This window comes from Anomaloglossus baeobatrachus, chromosome 1, assembly GCF_048569485.1.
Source record: "Anomaloglossus baeobatrachus isolate aAnoBae1 chromosome 1, aAnoBae1.hap1, whole genome shotgun sequence".
NCBI lineage: Eukaryota > Metazoa > Chordata > Amphibia > Anura > Aromobatidae > Anomaloglossus > Anomaloglossus baeobatrachus.
The window spans coordinates 327,902,494-327,923,681 of NC_134353.1; positions in this window are offsets into that span (position 1 = coordinate 327,902,494).

Sequence of the window (21,188 nt, forward strand, 5' to 3'; positions counted from 1 at the left end):
ACATGTGTGGAAACACTTTACAAGAGAAAACCATTAACTACATCATTTTGATGTTTGTTTAGACGGTAACATAATGTTTGAGTGACTTTGATTTAGATCTACATTTCAGACTATAAATAACAAAGTCAAACTCACAGTTCTTGAAAAAAGAGTTGTTAAATGGGTTATCTGGGAATATTTTATTTTTTTTACTTTGGGTCTAAGAACTAACCGGCAGAGAATAATTTTGGCACACTAATTTTTGCAAAAAAAGAAATAACGTCCACTTTCAATGTGAATACAATTCATACATGAAAAATATACCAACATTTCAGCTGAATATACATGTACTGTACATGTCCCATGAAGAGTGGCAATGCTGGGTCGTAGCTTATTTGTCACTCAGGAAATGTACTGAGTTACTGGAGTAGTGGATTGAATCCCTTAACGTGTTGAAATAACGTGGTGATAGAATATGTGAGTCCTGATGTGGATGGGTGTCAGGGAAGCAGAAGCTAGTCATTTCACCACGACCTTGTATTGCCACTCTCCATGTGATATGTACTTATAAACTAAAACCTTTTCCTTATAGTTTAATAGGCTGTACACCTGATCTGTTCCCAGCCAATCCCTGAGGAATATCAAATAATAACAAAACCTCAAAAAAGTGTTTTTTTCTTTTTTGATAGGGGTAAATAGACAATTTAAACCACAACAAATAACCCCTTCATTATTTTATATAAAAGTATAAATTTTATTCAGACTAAATCAACAAAGTGAAGGTTAAAAACCAATCTGTTGGTACATAGCTTATGGTCAGAAGAGAGTCCTTGGGCACCTTCCCTATTCTCCCCCTTCCTAATAGTAGGGGTCGGCACCCTAATAAATATCGTTTTGGTGCCCCCACTCCACGTTGACTGATCCTAATTGACCCTTTACTGTTCACTAGTACGTGCTGCTATTCTCAGTGGGGGGCCTTACCAAAATTACAGTGGTTCTCATTCATGCCTCTCACCATACAGTTATGATGGTATCAGTAAAGCCAATATTCCATTGTATTCCATCCAGGGTACAAAATTACTCAAATTCTTTAGGGTGCAGTCATATTACTATGTCACAATTTCATCAATAATTCATCAATATGCCAGCATAATAGCTCATCCTTTGCCGCCTTAGGCGGTTCTCTGCCCAACGCGTTTCCCCTCCAGGACTTTCAATCAGATGGAGGTTCCTCAGGGGCTGTCCAAACACTTGGAATCATATATGTGGTGGAATTATATCCAGACAAAACTGGGACTTAATACCATCCTTCAATGGGGAATCCTCAGTTGTTATGTGTAAGAGGCTTTATGGGAGCTGGTAGGCATCTGCCTGTAAGGCCAAGATAGAATAGTGCCACGTTCATCCCCTGCCACATAGGCAGATGTCCAACCAAACTACACAGTAACATCAACAATGACCAGGAACTCCACATTGGAGGAGCATTGATACTTAGTAGTTAGATTTAATAAGTAGGCACTATTCTATCTTGGCCTTGCAGGCAGATGCCTACCAGCTCCCATAAAGCCTCTTGCACATAACAACTGAGCATTCCTCATTGAAGGATGGTATTAAGTCCCAGTTTTGTCTGGATATAATTCCACCACATATATGATTCCAAGTGTTTGGACAGCCCCTGAGGAACCTCCATCTGATTGAAAGTCCTGGAGGGGAAACGCGTCGGGCAGAGAACCGCCAAAGGCGGCAAAGGATGAGCTATTATGCTGGCATATTGATGAATTATTGATGAAATTGTGACATAGTAATATGACTGCACCCTAAAGAATTTGAGTAATTTTGTTCCCTGGATGGAATACAATGGAATATTGGCTTTACTGATACCATCATAACTGTATGGTGAGAGGCATGAATGAGAACCACTGTAATTTTGGTAAGGCCCCCCCACTGAGAATGCACGTACTAGTGCAGCACGTACTAGTGAACAGTAAAGGGTCAATTAGGATCAGTCAACGTGGAGTGGGGGCACCAAAACGATATTTATTAGGGTGCCGACCCCTACTATTAGGAAGGGGGAGAATATGGAAGGTGCCCAAGGACTCTCCTTTGACCATAAGCTATGTACCAACAGATTGGTTTTTAACCTTCACTTTGTTGATTTAGTCTGAATAAAATTTATACTTTTATATAAAATAATGAAGGGGTTGTTTGTTGTGGTTTAAATTGAATATCAAATAATGCCTGATGTTTTAGACTATCACTGACAAGTGCCAGGTATCTAAGGCACGCTCCCCTTTGGGGGGTGCCTGTACATCTTTGTTTCCTGTAACCTGTGTGCCTTGATGCTACGAGCTCATTGTCTGGTCTCTGGATCCTGTTCCAAATTCGATACTCGCCCATATGCCTAAACCATTCTTGAACCTGTACCCATACTTGAACCTGACTGAGTACTTAAACCTGTTCCAGTGTCCTGGTCCCTGCCTGTGTTCTAGTATCCATTCCTGGTTCCTGGTACCAGCTCGAGTTCCTGATTCCATTCACGTGTCCCGCTCCCTGCCTGAGTTGTATCCGTTCCTGTTTCTGGGTACCTGCCTGAGTTCTTGTATCCTTTGCAGAATCTCAGTACCTGTCTGTGAACCTTAGCCTGAACATGAACTTTTCCTGTCTGTATCAGCCTTCCTGTCTGTATGTGAACCTGAACTCATACCTGAATCTGTCCCGTATGTACCGGTACTAATATCAACAATGCAGGTTATCCTGAATCTGTCACAGCAGCGATTCTGACTCCATCTTGTCTGTATCAATAGATGTTTTGTCTTTGCCAGTGTCAATGTTCTTCGTCGTGAAAAAAAAAAATTGGATACCTATTAGCTAGTTTCACACATTTGTAAATCATGATCCTTGTATGAACTGAGAGATACAGATTGTCTGTGGATCTCCTGATCTCAACTCATAGTTTCAAAAGTATATCGAAGGCAGTCGAGTTTGGGTCAGATAACTAGTGTCCATTCCGTACATGGTGGTCTGTATTTGGCTTGTCATTTTTGTATGTATAAAGCCATCTATACTGTATATTGTACCAGCCAGACTGAAGAATGGCATGGTTATTGCTTTTAGTTTTTCTTTTTCTGCAAATGTTATCAGAAAATCCAGATCACTAACTAGCCTCAATCAAATAGAGGAACAGCCACATTGCTTATATATTTAGCAGCCTATTTAGAAAGAAATTTTGACAGATAATCTTTAAATATTATTTCCTTCTAAATGTCACAGAGTAAAATCATAATGACTTTTAAACAAAGATAATTAGTTAGAAAGAGGTGTTTTATTTATCTTTTCATTAATAGTTTTTGACATACAGTGTAACATCTAGTATAAAGGCTTATTTCAAATGAATAAATTTAAATTTAAAATTGCTACAGCAGCTGAATTATTAACCCTCAGTGTAAATTGATATATGTGTACGTGTGTGGCTGGGGCTCCGTAGCTGAGCTGCCTCCAAGCATGTACATAGCTAGCATCTGTCTTACAGTAAAGAATGGAGCTGAGCTATAATTGCTGCTGTTAACCATTTAAATGTTGCTGTCAACCTCTGACAGTAATGTTAAAATAGAGTTCAATGGGCACTGATGGGTAATGGCAGTCAGGGACCCGCAGCTACAATCTTAGTACTTATGTGAAGTTCAGCAACAAACAATTTGCACTGTATAGTGCAAAATCTGATATTGGAATTTATACAGTGCTTTAAAAAAGTATTCATACTTCATGAACTTTTACACATTTTTTTCATGTTACAGACACAAGCTTAAATAATAATAATAATTTTATTCATTTATATAGCGCTATTAATTCCACAGCGCTTTACATACGTTGGCAACACTGTCCCCATTGGGGCTCACAATCTAGAGTCCCTATCTGTATGTCTTTGGAGTGTGGGAGGAAACCGGAGAACCCGGAGGAAACCCACGCAAACACGGGGAGAAGATACAAACTCCTTGCAGAAGGCTGCAGTGCTAACCACTGAGCCGCCCATGCATTTTATTGGGATTTACGTGATAATAGCAAGTATTTGTGAAGTGTAAAGGAAATGATACTTGCTTTTCTAAATATTTTAAAAATATAAATTTCAAAATTGTGACACATTTGTATTCAGCCCCCTGCTATGTGATGCCTCTAAATAAAAGCCTGAGTGACCAATTGGCTCCAGAAGTCAGCTAATAAATCCACCACTGTGTAAATTATTCTCTGTGTAACTACAGCTGTTCTGTGAAGGCTTCAGAGGTTTATTTGAGAACATTAGGTCTCAAACAGCATAATGAAAATGGAACCCATCAGACAGGTCAGAGATAAAGTTGTGGAGACGTTTAAAGCAAGCTTAAGTTATAAAAAAAATAGCAAAAGTTCTAAAGATCTCACAGAACACTGCTCAATCCATCATGCAAAGACATGGCCGTTTACCTAAACTGACATCCTAAGCAAGGAGATTACTAATTAGAGAAGCAGCCAATTGGCCCATGGTCACTCTTAATGACCTAAACAGATTCACAGCTTAGGTGGTAGAGTCTGTCCACAAGACAACTATAGGTACCGTCACACTAAGCGACGCTCCAGCGATCCCACCAGCAACCTGACCTGGCAAGGATCGCTGGAGCGTTGCTACACAGGTTGCTGGTCAGCAGTCACACAGGCAGATCTCACCAGCAACCAGTGACCAGCCCCCAGCCAGCAGCGACGCGTGGAAGCATGCTGCACTTAGTAACTAAGGTAAATATCGGGTAACCAACCCGATATTTACCTTGGTTACCAGCGCACACCGCTTAGTGCTGGCTCCCTGCACACCTAGCCAGAGTACACATCGGGTTAATTACCTGATGTGTACTCTGCTACGTGTGCAGGCATCAGGGAGCCGGCTTCTGCGGATGCTGGTAACCACGGTAAACATCGGGTAACCAAGAAGCCCTTCCCTTGGTTACCCGATATTTACCTTCGTTACCAGCGTCCGCCGCTCTCACGCTGCCAGTGCCAGCTCCCTGTTCCCTGCCCTCCTAGCCACAGTATACGTCGGGTTAATTACCCGATGTGTACTCCGGCTACGTGTGCAGAGAGCAGGGAGCTGGCACTGACAGCGTGAGAGCGGCGAACGCTGGTAACGAAGGTAAATATCGGGTAACCAAGGTGAGGGCTTCTTGGTTACCCAATGTTTACCATGGTTACCAGCGTCCGCAGAAGCCGGCTCCCTGCTCACTGCACATTTATTTGTTGCTCTGTCGCTGTCACACACAGCGATGTGTGCTTCACAGTGGGAGAGCAACAACTAAAAAATGGTCCAGGACATTCAGCAACAACCAGCGACCTCACAGCAGGGGCCAGGTTGTTGCTGGATGTCACACACAGCGACATCACTAGCAACATCGTTGCTACGTCACAAAAGTCGTTCCTCAGCAGTGATGTTGCTAGTGATGTTGCTTAGTGAGACGTGGCCTTAAGAGTCATATACTCCATAAATCTGATCTTTATGAAAAAGTGGCAAGAAGAAAGTCATTTTTGAAAGAAAACCATAATCAGTCTTTATGCAAAGCTTGCAAAAAGCTATGTAGGGGACACAGCTAACGTGGAAAAAAGTGGTTTGGTCAAACGTGACCAAAGTAGAACTTTTAGGGCTAAATGCAAAATGTTATATGTGGCGGAACACTGACACTGCACATCACCCTGAAAACACCATCCCCAATGTCAAACATGGTAGTAGCAGCATCATGCTGTAGTGATGCTTTTCTTCAGCAGGGACAGGGAACATGGTCAAAGTTGATGGGGAAGATGGATGGACCAAGTAGCAGGGCAATCCTGGAGGAAAATCTGTTAGAGGCTGCAAAAGACTTGAGACTGGGGCATAGGTTCACCTTCCAGCAAGAGCTACAATGTAAAAGTTTAGATCAAAGCATATTCATGTGTTTAAAAAGTCCAGTCAAAGTTCAGATCTAAATCCCATTGAGAATCTGTAGCAAAACTTGAAAATTGCTGTTCACAGAAGCCTCCATCAAATCTCACAGCTATTTTGCAAAGAAGAATAGGCAAAAATTTCAGCCTCTAGGTGTGAAAAGCTGTTAGAGACATACCCCAGAAGACTTGCAGCCGTAGGTGCTGCAAAGTATATAGTGAAGGAGGAAGGCTTAATAGAAATGCCCGTTACAGTTTTCAGATTTATATTTTTAAGAGGTTATCCATCACTTAAACATTGATAACCCATCCAACACCTCGCACCCCTGCCGATCATCTGTTCTCGGGACCACCAGTAGCTGCAGGTAGACAGAACTCCAGAGCTGCTCCATATTCTGATAGTGGCTGCAGCAAGGTACTGCACATCCACTTCCTATTGATTTGAATAGGAAGTGGATGTGTAGTATGAAGGGGGTGTTACACACAGCGATATCGCTAGCGATTTCGCTGGTGAAAGCACCCGCCCCCGTCATTTGTGCGTCACAGGCAAATCGCTGCCCATGGCGCACAAAATCGTTGGGAGCCGTCACACTGACTTACGTGCCTAGCGACGTCGCTGTTGCCAGCGAACCACCTCCTTTCTAAAGGGGCGGTTTGTGCGGCGTCACAGCGGTGTCACTAAGCAGCCGCCCAATAGAAGTGGAGGGGCGAAGATGAGCGGAACGTAACATCCCGCCCACCTCCTGTCTTCCGCATTGCCGGCGGCCGCAGGTAAGCTGCAGTTCGTCGTTCCCAAGGTGTCACACGTAGCGATGTGTGCTGCCTCGGGAATGACGAACAACCTCTGTCCTCTACAATCAACGATTTTTAAAAAGGAACGACGTGTCAACGATGGACGATAAGGTCAGTATTTTCCATCGTTAATGGTCATTCCTTGCTGTCACACGCAACAACGTCGCTAACGATGCCGGATGTGCGTCACGGAATCTGTGACCCCGGCGATATATCATTATATCCATCGCTGCGTGTAACAGGGCCTTTAGGCCGCAGCTACTATCAGAAGATGGAGCAGCTCCAGAACTGAGCATTTCCAGCCACAGGATACCGCCACTAAAACTGGGAAAAAATGATCAAGAGGTCATCAATGAGACCTAAAGAGAGGTCATCAATAATTAAGTAGTGTATAACCTCTTTAAATATATTTAGAAAACCACGTATCATTTGTTTTACAATTCACAAATACTTGCTACATTGTGTTTATATATCACTTTAAAATTTCAATAAAATACATTTAAGTTTGTGAATGTAACGCGAACAAAATATGGAAAAGTTTGTGAGGTATGAATACTTCAAGGCACTGTAGTATAAGCAATCAGATATTTGCAGGTTCAAATTCACTAAGTGGTCTAAAAAATACATGTAAAAAAAGTATTAAAGAAGTTTAAAAAAAATATAGAAATTGAAATCACTTTTTACTCCCTTTATTAAAAGTAAAGGAATAAAAAATGAAAACATTACTGCAATTGTAAAAGTGTAAAGAATGAAAAACTGGAAAAGGCAGGAGCATGACGCAATAAACTAGACTATTTGTTATAACACATAAAACAAATGTGTATAATGACAAGATGGTTCAAAAGAGAACTGCAACTCGATCTGGGATAAAAAAAAAACAAATAATGGCTAAATTGCCAAAACCGAGCAACGTGGCAGAGGTGGTTTATTCATCTATTTGTATTCAATATATATTATGATCTGCTTATATATAGTGTGTCTACCCATATCCTGTCCACCGCCATTAACTTGAGAACGGTGGCAGCTATAGGCATAGAAGTGGTGTCTAGGTATAGTAAAGTAGCCATGCGCTAGTTTATTTATGTAAACAATGCACTCATAATACGTAACTTTATATGAATATTGTATTATTTTCCATGTTTCCATGTTTGAAAAAAAGTTATTACTATTGGGCACGATTGCCTTTTCCAAATTGATCACTGTGCGTATGTGGTGCTCTCACAGTCTCCTTGTCTGCTTCTTCCCCTCTATCTGCGCATGCACCATAACCTTGGTGATACGTGCCTGCTTCCGCGCATGCGCAAATTTCCTTGACTATCAGGGCGGAGGCTTTGGGGGAAGGTGCTTGCATGCGCATGTGCCGATACCAGTTTGCAGGGCACAAAATTCCCCTAGACCACTGGGTGTAACACTTTATTCTTTCCACCCAATGAAGCAAACCTAAATATTGTGAAAAGTACGTTGGGGTTCATTCCACTCTTGTGCTGTTACCGCTGGAACCTTGAACTTCCTATACTATGGGTGTTATGATCCGGAACCATGGAAGACCACCATAAATCATTCGTAAAAGGTGACAAGAGCATTGGCAACTAATCTGGCCGCCATTCCCTTACTAACCATCAACACTAGAAGTAACCAAGGGGTGAACTAACATCCTGTGCACTGCGAACCCAGCCGGAGAACTAGCTATACTAAAGGAAGGAAAGATGAATAACTCTCTGCCTCAGAAAATAGATAAAGAATAGCAAGCCCCCCACATTCAAAGACTGCAGTGATATAGGAAAACACAATACACAGATAGATGATAGCATTAGCAAAAGGTGAGGCCCTACTGACTAAATAGGACAGGATAGGAAAGGGACTGATGGTGGCCAGAGAAAAACCCTGCAAAAATCCAAAAACCTGATAGTACAAAAAGCCCTCAGATCGCTAGATCTGAACTCCGTCCTATACCAGGCGCTCTTGTCTAGAGATGAGCTACCCCCCTGGAGTTCAAGTTCGGTTCGGTTCGTCGAACGGGGCACCATTTGACGAGCCGTTCGACGAACCTCTCGAACCTCATTGAAAACAATGGAAGGCAATGACAAACACATAAAAACACATTATAAATGTACACATACAGTTAATAAACATTGCCATAACAGTTACCGGTGCCCGTGATGCATCCTGCACTCTGTCTCCCGACGCTTTTCCATCGGTAATCGCTGTGTCCTCCCGGTAACCAGCAGTGATGCAGGCCCTATCGTGACGTCAAAATAGCCATGTGACCAGTCACATGTCTATTATCTCATTGGCTACAGACTGGTCACATGGCTAGACGTCATGTCCTGTCCTAGGTCTTGTCAGTGCATCTCTCCAGTACGCGGTGCATGTTTGTGTATAGCCGTGTACCGGCAACATGCTCTGGCACACGGTCGACTTCCCATTCTGCTTCCCCGTTCCATTATTGACCGGCTGACACAGCCGGTAAATAACGGAGATCACCGTTGCCATAGCAATGCGCCTGTTAGCGGTGATGTCACTGCTAACAGCCGCAGCGGCACCGGGAATCACGTGATCGGAGCACCGTTGCTATGGCAACCCGTCTGTCAGCGGTGACGGTACCGCTAACAGCCAGCAGCACTGATCACTCACGGAGTGAAAAGCCTGCACGGGGAGCAGCGTCTTTCTCCCATGCAGTGCTACTGATGGAGCAGAGCTACATGTGTTGAAGGAGAAAGAAGACAGAAGATCATGGATCGTGGAGGGATAAGAGGGAGTAATAAACATGGAGTCTCTAAGTGTGTCTATTTATTTCTATTAAAGTATTTTTTCTTTGTGTGGTGTCTTTTTTTTTAACCCTTTATTGGAGATTCTTAATGGTCGGGTCAAACTTGCCTGACCTTAAGAATCTCTGACTTAATACTAGCTATTAAAACAAAGCTAGTATTAACTCATTATTACCCAGTGAGCCACCGGCATCAGGGCAGCTGGAAGAGTTAGATACAGCGCCAGATAATGGCGCTTCTATGAGAGCGCCATTTTCTGGGGCGGCTGCGGACTGCAATTCGCAGCAGAGGGGCCCAGAAACCTCGGGCTAACCTGTGCTGCGGCTTCCAATCCTCAGCTGCCTAGTTGTACCCGGCTGGACACAAAAATGGGGCGAAGCCCACGTGGTTTTTTTTTTTAATCATTTCATGAAATTCATGAAATAATTAAAAAAAGAGCTTCCCTATATTTTTAGTTCCCAGCCGGGTACAAATAGGCAGCTGGGGGTTGGGGGCAGCCGTACCTGCCTGCTGTACCTGGCTAGCATACAAAAATATGGCGAAGCACACGTCATTTTTTTTGTAGCTTTTTGGCATAAAAAATGCTTCCCTGGATTTTCCATTGCCAGTGAAGGTAACACCAAGCAGTGGAGGTTGGCAGCCAGTAGCTGTTTGGATTACCCTTAGCTAGCAATACAAAAAATGCAGCGGGAGCCCATATATATTTTTATTAATTATTTATTTAAATAACTAAAAAAAAAAAAAAGGGCTTCCCTGTATTTTGATTGCTGGACATCACAGTGCTATAAAACTAAATCTTTAAAAAAAAGACATAGCGCTCCGCGGTATTTTTGATTCTCAGCGCAGATAAAGCAGACAGCTACGGGTTGCCACCCCCATCTGCCTGGCGTTACCTTGGCTGGCAATCAAAATACAGGGAACCCCATAAATTTTTTTTATTTAAAAAAAGTTAAAAAAAAGAATGACGTTGTGTCCCCCCATTTTGATAGCCAGCAAGGGTAAACCAGACGGCTGTAGCCTGAAACCCACAGCTGGCAGCTTTACCGTGGTTGGGGATCCAATGTGGAGGTCACCCCAGGCTCTTTTTTTTATAATTATTTTATAAATATTAATAATTACAAAAAAAATGTAGGGTCCCCCCCAAATTGGAACACCAGCCAAGGTAAAGCGGACAGCTGTGGTCTGGTATTCTCAGGGTGGGAAGGTCCATAGTTATTGGCCCTTCACAGCCTAAAAATAGCAGGCCGCAGGCGATCCCAGAAGTGGCGCATCCACTTGATCCACTCCAATTCTGGCGCTTCACCCCAGCTCTTCCCGTGCCCTGGTGCAGTGGCAAACAGAGTAATAAATGGGGTTTATACTAGCTGTAAGGTCACCTGACATCAAGCCCAGCAGTTTGTGATGTCATGGCGTCTATCACATACCCGACATCACAAACTGTCAGTACTAACAAAACAAATAGACAAAAAAAATGTATTTGAAAAAACACTCCCCAAAACATTCCCTCTTTCACCAATTTATTGTAAGGAAAAAAAATAAGGGGGTCCCACGATGACTGGACCATCTAGAATATGGGGGGACACGCTCAGGGAACGTATCCCCCATTTTCTAGGAGTGCAGACCCTCCATGTGAGGAGTGTGGGTGCAATGAATCTGCACCCACTCTCCCCGGGTCCACAGCAGCAGAGTCCATGTCGTAAGTGTTGCTACCAAAGCTGCAATGCCCTGCTCATGAGGTAAGGGCATGCCTAATCAGTAGAACTATTCTACATTTCCAAACATTGGTATTGGCTGATATTATTGCTATTCCACCTACTATATATTGGGGATAGGATCTTGGAGATGGAATACCCCTTTAAGTCCAGTTATCCAGCTGAATGAATACTAAAAAAGAGAGCTCGCTATTTAGACATGTTTTCTTGTGGCGTATAACGGACTCTCATGTTTGGTAGTCATTCAGCAGGGCAACTATAAAATCAAATACCTCCATTTGGAAATGTAGTATAGCTCTCCTGATCAACTATGTTCCTTATCTCATGAGCAGGGCATTGCAGTAGCTTACAGATGCATGGTTACTGCCACTCACTGTGACTGAAGACAGGAATCTGAGCTGACAGCCGCTCTGTGCATGCGGCAGCGTCTATTGTGAAGGAGGAGGCCGCGGGGGATCAACGCTGCACAGATACCGTGGGACACCGGGGAACACCAGTGGGGTTATAGGGGGTGACCTGGCAGGGCCTGGGGAGGAGTTTTCTGTCGCATGTGTCATGGCACATGCAACAGAAATCAGAGGAGTAGGGTGAATGCGGCCGGCGCTGCTGTGCGCACGGCCATCTTGGATTTTTGGGAGGGTGTCGGGGGGGCACTTTGGCGACACCGGGGGACCGAAGGGGACCGGGGAGGAGATTTATCTCCCATCTGACATGTTTGTTCATGCCAGATGGGAGATAAATATTTTTTTACCGGCGCTGTCATTTACTGTAACGTGATGATCGGTATACGGTGTATACCGGTTTTCACGTGAGCGGGGACCGGGAAAAACGGCTTGAATCATGATCTCCAGGGTCTCAGCTACCCCTGAAACCCTGGAGATTTTCTGATGCTGGGGGGCGCTATTCACTTATTTCTGCCTGCTGTTTATAAACGGCAGATCAGAATAAGGCTAAATTAACACGACCGATCCGTTTTTGCGGTCCGCAAAAAACGGTCCGTTTTTTTCACGGGTGCATCCATGTGGCATCCGTTTCCGTTCCGTATATGGTCCGTATGTCATCCGTTTGTCATCCGTGTGCCTTCTGGTTTTTTTTGCATACTGCAAAAATACTGGAGGGAAAATACATAAATTTACCCAGGATCCATAGCTTCAACCTACATGAGGCGGTCAAATGTTCACTCCAGTACCATTTTCTACTGCTTTTCACAGCGTAGAGCGCTCTGGTGATTTTCTTGTGCTTGTACACTTCATATCAGTCTTTTCTGTCATTATAATGGCAGAAAGACACATAATGTCCCACTCTCCTGCATTTTGTAATTTTGCACACTTTGGTGCCTTTCATGTGGCACTAAGGGGAGCTTAGCCTTGTATTTACAAATAAAATAAATAAATTTAAAAATAAAATGACGTGGGGTTCCCCCTATTTTTGATAGCCAGCTAGGGTAAAGCAGACGGCTGCAGCTTGCAGACCACAGCTGGCAGCTTCACCTTGGCTGGTAATACAAAACTGAGGGCACCCCATGCTGTTATTTCAAATTAAATAAATAATTAAAAAAAAAATAGGGGGTCCCCCCAAAATTAGATTACCAGCCAAGGTAGAGCGGACAGCTGGAGTCTGATATTCTCAGACTAGGGAGGTCCATGGCTATTGGACTCTCCCCAGCCTAAAAATAGCAGGCCGCAGCCGCCCTAGAAGTGGCGCATCCATTAGATGTGCCAATCCTGGTGCTTCGTCCCAGCTCATCCCGTGCCCTGGTGCGGTGGCAAACGGGGTAATATATGGGGTTAATACCAGATGTGTAATGTCACCTGGCATCAAGCCCTGGGGTTCGTGAGGTCAGGCGTCTATCAGATACTAGACATCACCTACCCAGTCAGTAATAAAAAAAATAGACGACAACACATTTTTATTTGAAAAAACACTGCCCAAAACATTCCCTCTTTCACCAATTTATTAGAAAGAAAAACAAATCCAGGTCTGCTGTAATCCAAGGGGTTCCCATGACGATCCATACCATAGTCACTGTCCCAGTCAATGAAGAACAGAATGTTCCCTATTGGCTGGGAGAGCAATGCAGTGACCTGAGCTAACATCAATAGGTCAGCCCAGGTCACTGCAGGGCATGACAAGTGCTGCTGTCAGGAGCGAGGTACATTACCTGCGGTGACGATCTCCTGCACTGCTGATAGCAGACCTGTCACTGACTTCAATGACCGCCGCCTTCACAGCAAAGTATCGCGGGAGCCTGTGACGTCACCGCTAGTCACAGTCTCGGGTCGACAGCGAGAGGAAATGTGAAGCGGCGGCCATGGAAGACAGTGACAGCGCTGAGGTCGGGAGGGTGGGACTTCATCACCGCAGGTAAGCCGAGCAGGGTAATGTGTGTGGAGTGCGAGGTGGGTGGAGCCAAGCGGGGTAATGTGTGCAGAGTGCCAGGTGGTTGGAGCCAAGCGGGGTAATGTGTGCGGAGTGTGAGGTGGGTGGAGCTAAGGTGGGTGGAGCTAAGGGCCATGTGTGCGGGCAGTGGAGTGCGAAGTGGGTGGACTAGCGGGGCCATGTGGCGCTGAGGACATCAGTGCCGGGGACTGCATGGCTGGGGACAGGTGAGTGTGAGTGTGTGTGTGTGTGTGTACATGCCGAGTGCAGGAGGGGGCGGAGCCGAGCGGGGAAGTGTCGGCTCCCTGCACACGTAACTAGGATAAATATCGGGTTACCAAGCAAAGCGCTTTGCTTGGATACCCGATATTTATCTTGGTTACCAGCTTACCGCAGGCTGCCAGCGATGGCTCCCTGCACACTGTAGCTGTAAAAAGCCCTGCTTTTGGTGATCGAACCATTCTCGAACGTAACTCGAACTATCGAGCTTTTAGCAAAAAGCTCGAGTTCGATCTCGAGCACCCCCAAAATCACTCGAACATGAAATTGACGAACCTCGAACATCGAACATCGCTCAACTCTAGTCTTGTCATACCAATGAACAGAAAGCAGGAACCATTACAAATTCAAGAAGCAACAAACACATGGACTAATAGGAGCAATACTCCAATCATAGCTGCAGGGAGCTTCCCAGCTAAGCACAGAGAGGGAAGATCCCTGCATGCAAATAAACTGACAAGAACCACAGTAAATGACAAACTCAGATAAGAGCAAAAAGAACCAAACAACAAATAAAGAGCCAAGCACTTATCTGGGGTAGATGTGGTCTGGAGCAGGATGAATCAGGTTGGTGAACAAAGAACAACTGACATATGGCATAGCCTGCTAGCAGACCATTGTTTAAATAGGCAGAGAGTTAGCAATGGAAACGCCCATTGCTTAACACACCTGGTCACTGTCCAAACCATTCCTGGCCACAAGAGGGAGCCTCACAGCAGCAAAAGCATAACTGACATTCACAACAATGGGTATGTGTGCAATCTTGACCATGGTATTGTGCTTTCAGCTTAAAAAATGTTTGGCTTGCATTCATGTTTCCCTTGACTATGTCCTGTCTGCAGTATTGCTCTAGATTCTTGTAGTTGAATATCAGACTGTCACAATGTAATTTTACATCTGATTATGCAGTCTAGTCCACAATTTCAGGTATAATCATGATCCTTTCACAAATGTATGTCTTTGTTGTGAAACTGCAATTTGGTGATGTAACTCCCCACTATAGCCTTTATATTGCACTTGCACTTTACCTGTGAAAGTGATCTCTTTACCACGTTGCACGGTTTCTCCAATGTAGCAATTATTTGTTTGTTCTTTTGATCCCGGATAGGTTTGCAGTTCTCTTTTCAACCATCTTATGATTGTACATATTTTTTTTATGTATTATAATAAATAGTCTCATCTTTTCATCATACTCCTGTTTCCTCCAGTTTGAGTATGTGCCGCCCCCGTGCCAGCAGCCGGGCTGCTCGGATCCAGATACGCGGTGGCTCGAGGGGTCTCCGGACCCGGGGGTCATGCGGCCACTCAAATTAAGGGGGGTATTTATAGATGATAGTGTCTAAAGTTCATGACTAGAGATGAGCGAACCGGTCCCGGTTCGGCTCGAGGCGGTTCGCCGAACGGGGGGTCTGGCTCGAGTTCGGCTCGTCGAACGTTCGACGAACCGAACTCGAGCCCATAGGAAACAATGGCAGGCAATCACAAACACAGTAAAACACCTAGAAAACACCCTGAAAGGTGTCCAAAAGGTGACAAACAACTCACAACATAACACAAACACATGGGAAAGTGACAAGGACATATACTCATGTGAAAACAAAACAGCTGGACAAGGAAAAAGAGGGAGACACACAGATATATGAGTATATGCAAAGAAACATCGATTCCATTATTGTGCAACTTGAGCCCTGCTCATTTTAGGCTTCCAATCTGGATAAATTGCCTGAGCTCGCCACGTACGCCTTGAGGATCTTGTCGTGTCCTGCAGCCAGCGTTCTCTCGGAACCTGTCTTCAGTGCTGCTGGGGGTCTGCTGGCAGATAAGCACACGTGTCTGTCCACTGACAATGTGGACCTGGCTCTCAGAGGACTTTTCTTCCCCTGGGTCAGCCAGGGGAGGCGAAAGGCACGCGTATTTTTGAGAGTGCTTCATGCAAAGCATCTTTTTCTTTGTCAAAAGGGGGGCTCAACCGATGCCAGTCAAGTGGGGTGTGTGTGGCCCAGTTAGTGGCAACGAGGGAGACTGTGGTTGGAGTCCCCTCGCTGTGTCTCTAAAAGAACCAAGATGAACAAGTCATGGCTCTCAGAGGACTTTTCTTCCCCTGGGTCAGCCAGGGGACGGGAAAGGCACGCGTATTTTTGAGAGTGCTTCATGCAAAGCATCTTTTTCTTTGTCAAAAGGGGGGGTCAACCGATGCCAGTCAAGTGGGGTGTGTGTGGCCCAGTTAGTGGCAACGAGGGAGACTGTGGTTGGAGTCCCCTCGCTGTGTCTCTAAAAGAACCAAGATGAACAAGTCATGGCTCTCAGAGGACTTTTCTTCCCCTGGGTCAGCCAGGGGACGGGAAAGGCACGCGTATTTTTGAGAGTGCTTCATGCAAAGCATCTTTTTCTTTGTCAAAAGGGGGGGTCAACCGATGCCAGTCAAGTGGGGTGTGTGTGGCCCAGTTAGTGGCAACGAGGGAGACTGTGGTTGGAGTCCCCTCGCTGTGTCTCTAAAAGAACCAAGATGAACAAGTCATGGCTCTCAGAGGACTTTTCTTCCCCTGGGTCAGCCAGGGGACGGGAAAGGCACGCGTATTTTTGAGAGTGCTTCATGCAAAGCATCTTTTTCTTTTTCAAAAGGGCGCTCAACCGATGCCAGTCAAGTGGGGTGTGTGTGGCCCAGTTAGTGGCAACGAGGGAGACTGTGGTTGGAGTCCCCTCGCTGTGTCTCTAAAAGAACCAAGATGAACAAGTCATGGCTCTCAGAGGACTTTTCTTCCCCTGGGTCAGCCAGGGGACGGGAAAGGCACGCGTATTTTTGAGAGTGCTTCATGAAAAGCATCTTTTTCTTTGTCAAAAGGGGGGGTCAACCGATGCCAGTCAAGTGGGGTGTGTGTGGCCCAGTTAGTGGCAACGAGGGAGACTGTGGTTGGAGTCCCCTCGCTGTGTCTCTAAAAGAACCAAGATGAACAAGTCATGGCTCTCAGAGGACTTTTCTTCCCCTGGGTCAGCCAGGGGACGGGAAAGGCACGCGTATTTTTGAGAGTGCTTCATGCAAAGCATCTTTTTCTTTGTCAAAAGGGGGGCTCAACCGATGCCAGTCAAGTGGGGTGTGTGTGGCCCAGTTAGTGGCAACGAGGGAGACTGTGGTTGGAGTCCCCTCGCTGTGTCTCTAAAAGAACCAAGATGAACAAGTCATGGCTCTCAGAGGACTTTTCTTCCCCTGGGTCAGCCAGGGGACGGGAAAGGCACGCGTATTTTTGAGAGTGCTTCATGCAAAGCATCTTTTTCTTTTTCAAAAGGGGGCTCAACCGATGCCAGTCAAGTGGGGTGTGTGTGGCCCAGTTAGTGGCAACGAGGGAGACTGTGGTTGGAGTCCCCTCGCTGTGTCTCTAAAAGAACCAAGATGAACAAGTCATGGCTCTCAGAGGACTTTTCTTCCCCTGGGTCAGCCAGGGGACGGGAAAGGCACGCGTATTTTTGAGAGTGCTTCATGCAAAGCATCTTTTTCTTTGTCAAAAGGGGGGGTCAACCGATGCCAGTCAAGTGGGGTGTGTGTGGCCCAGTTAGTGGCAACGAGGGAGACTGTGGTTGGAGTCCCCTCGCTGTGTCTCTAAAAGAACCAAGATGAACAAGTCATGGCTCTCAGAGGACTTTTCTTCCCCTGGGTCAGCCAGGGGACGGGAAAGGCACGCGTATTTTTGAGAGTGCTTCATGAAAAGCATCTTTTTCTTTGTCAAAAGGGGGGGTCAACCGATGCCAGTCAAGTGGGGTGTGTGTGGCCCAGTTAGTGGCAACGAGGGAGACTGTGGTTGGAGTCCCCTCGCTGTGTCTCTAAAAGAACCAAGATGAACAAGTCATGGCTCTCAGAGGACTTTTCTTCCCCTGGGTCAGCCAGGGGACGGGAAAGGCACGCGTATTTTTGAGAGTGCTTCATGCAAAGCATCTTTTTCTTTTTCAAAAGGGGGCTCAACCGATGCCAGTCAAGTGGGGTGTGTGTGGCCCAGTTAGTGGCAACGAGGGAGACTGTGGTTGGAGTCCCCTCGCTGTGTCTCTAAAAGAACCAAGATGAACAAGTCATGGCTCTCAGAGGACTTTTCTTCCCCTGGGTCAGCCAGGGGACGGGAAAGGCACGCGTATTTTTGAGAGTGCTTCATGCAAAGCATCTTTTTCTTTGTCAAAAGGGGGGGTCAACCGATGCCAGTCAAGTGGGGTGTGTGTGGCCCAGTTAGTGGCAACGAGGGAGACTGTGGTTGGAGTCCCCTCGCTGTGTCTCTAAAAGAACCAAGATGAACAAGTCATGGCTCTCAGAGGACTTTTCTTCCCCTGGGTCAGCCAGGGGACGGGAAAGGCACGCGTATTTTTGAGAGTGCTTCATGCAAAGCATCTTTTTCTTTTTCAAAAGGGGGCTCAACCGATGCCAGTCAAGTGGGGTGTGTGTGGCCCAGTTAGTGGCAACGAGGGAGACTGTGGTTGGAGTCCCCTCGCTGTGTCTCTAAAAGAACCAAGATGAACAAGTCATGGCTCTCAGAGGACTTTTCTTCCCCTGGGTCAGCCAGGGGACGGGAAAGGCACGCGTATTTTTGAGAGTGCTTCATGAAAAGCATCTTTTTCTTTGTCAAAAGGGGGGGTCAACCGATGCCAGTCAAGTGGGGTGTGTGTGGCCCAGTTAGTGGCAACGAGGGAGACTGTGGTTGTAGTCCCCTCGCTGTGTCTCTAAAAGAACCAAGATGAACAAGTCATGGCTCTCAGAGGACTTTTCTTCCCCTGGGTCAGCCAGGGGACGGGAAAGGCACGCGTATTTTTGAGAGTGCTTCATGCAAAGCATCTTTTTCTTTGTCAAAAGGGGGGGTCAACCGATGCCAGTCAAGTGGGGTGTGTGTGGCCCAGTTAGTGGCAACGAGGGAGACTGTGGTTGGAGTCCCCTCGCTGTGTCTCTAAAAGAACCAAGATGAACAAGTCATGGCTCTCAGAGGACTTTTCTTCCCCTGGGTCAGCCAGGGGACGGGAAAGGCACGCGTATTTTTGAGAGTGCTTCATGAAAAGCATCTTTTTCTTTGTCAAAAGGGGGGGTCAACCGATGCCAGTCAAGTGGGGTGTGTGTGGCCCAGTTAGTGGCAACGAGGGAGACTGTGGTTGGAGTCCCCTTGCTGTGTCTCTAAAAGAACCAAGATGAACAAGTCATGGCTCTCAGAGGACTTTTCTTCCCCTGGGTCAGCCAGGGGACGGGAAAGGCACGCGTATTTTTGAGAGTGCTTCATGCAAAGCATCTTTTTCTTTGTCAAAAGGGGGGGTCAACCGATGCCAGTCAAGTGGGGTGTGTGTGGCCCAGTTAGTGGCAACGAGGGAGACTGTGGTTGGAGTCCCCTCGCTGTGTCTCTAAAAGAACCAAGATGAACAAGTCATGGCTCTCAGAGGACTTTTCTTCCCCTGGGTCAGCCAGGGGACGGGAAAGGCACGCGTATTTTTGAGAGTGCTTCATGCAAAGCATCTTTTTCTTTGTCAAAAGGGGGGCTCAACCGATGCCAGTCAAGTGGGGTGTGTGTGGCCCAGTTAGTGGCAACGAGGGAGACTGTGGTTGTAGTCCCCTCGCTGTGTCTCTAAAAGAACCAAGATGAACAAGTCATGGCTCTCAGAGGACTTTTCTTCCCCTGGGTCAGCCAGGGGACGGGAAAGGCACGCGTATTTTTGAGAGTGCTTCATGCAAAGCATCTTTTTCTTTGTCAAAAGGGGGGGTCAACCGATGCCAGTCAAGTGGGGTGTGTGTGGCCCAGTTAGTGGCAACGAGGGAGACTGTGGTTGGAGTCCCCTCGCTGTGTCTCTAAAAGAACCAAGATGAACAAGTCATGGCTCTCAGAGGACTTTTCTTCCCCTGGGTCAGCCAGGGGACGGGAAAGGCACGCGTATTTTTGAGAGTGCTTCATGCAAAGCATCTTTTTCTTTGTCAAAAGGGGGGCTCAACCGATGCCAGTCAAGTGGGGTGTGTGTGGCCCAGTTAGTGGCAACGAGGGAGACTGTGGTTGGAGTCCCCTTGCTGTGTCTCTAAAAGAACCAAGATGAACAAGTCATGGCTCTCAGAGGACTTTTCTTCCCCTGGGTCAGCCAGGGGACGGGAAAGGCACGCGTATTTTTGAGAGTGCTTCATGCAAAGCATCTTTTTCTTTGTCAAAAGGGGGGGTCAACCGATGCCAGTCAAGTGGGGTGTGTGTGGCCCAGTTAGTGGCAACGAGGGAGACTGTGGTTGGAGTCCCCTCGCTGTGTCTCTAAAAGAACCAAGATGAACAAGTCATGGCTCTCAGAGGACTTTTCTTCCCCTGGGTCAGCCAGGGGACGGGAAAGGCACGCGTATTTTTGAGAGTGCTTCATGCAAAGCATCTTTTTCTTTGTCAAAAGGGGGGCTCAACCGATGCCAGTCAAGTGGGGTGTGTGTGGCCCAGTTAGTGGCAACGAGGGAGACTGTGGTTGGAGTCCCCTCGCTGTGTCTCTAAAAGAACCAAGATGAACAAGTCATGGCTCTCAGAGGACTTTTCTTCCCCTGGGTCAGCCAGGGGACGGGAAAGGCACGCGTATTTTTGAGAGTGCTTCATGCAAAGCATCTTTTTCTTTTTCAAAAGGGGGCTCAACCGATGCCAGTCAAGTGGGGTGTGTGTGGCCCAGTTAGTGGCAACGAGGGAGACTGTGGTTGGAGTCCCCTCGCTGTGTCTCTAAAAGAACCAAGATGAACAAGTCATGGCTCTCAGAGGACTTTTCTTCCCCTGGGTCAGCCAGGGGACGGGAAAGGCACGCGTATTTTTGAGAGTGCTTCATGCAAAGCATCTTTTTCTTTGTCAAAAGGGGGGGTCAACCGATGCCAGTCAAGTGGGGTGTGTGTGGCCCAGTTAGTGGCAACGAGGGAGACTGTGGTTGGAGTCCCCTCGCTGTGTCTCTAAAAGAACCAAGATGAACAAGTCATGGCTCTCAGAGGACTTTTCTTCCCCTGGGTCAGCCAGGGGACGGGAAAGGCACGCGTATTTTTGAGAGTGCTTCATGAAAAGCATCTTTTTCTTTGTCAAAAGGGGGGGTCAACCGATGCCAGTCAAGTGGGGTGTGTGTGGCCCAGTTAGTGGCAACGAGGGAGACTGTGGTTGGAGTCCCCTCGCTGTGTCTCTAAAAGAACCAAGATGAACAAGTCATGGCTCTCAGAGGACTTTTCTTCCCCTGGGTCAGCCAGGGGACGGGAAAGGCACGCGTATTTTTGAGAGTGCTTCATGCAAAGCATCTTTTTCTTTTTCAAAAGGGGGCTCAACCGATGCCAGTCAAGTGGGGTGTGTGTGGCCCAGTTAGTGGCAACGAGGGAGACTGTGGTTGGAGTCCCCTCGCTGTGTCT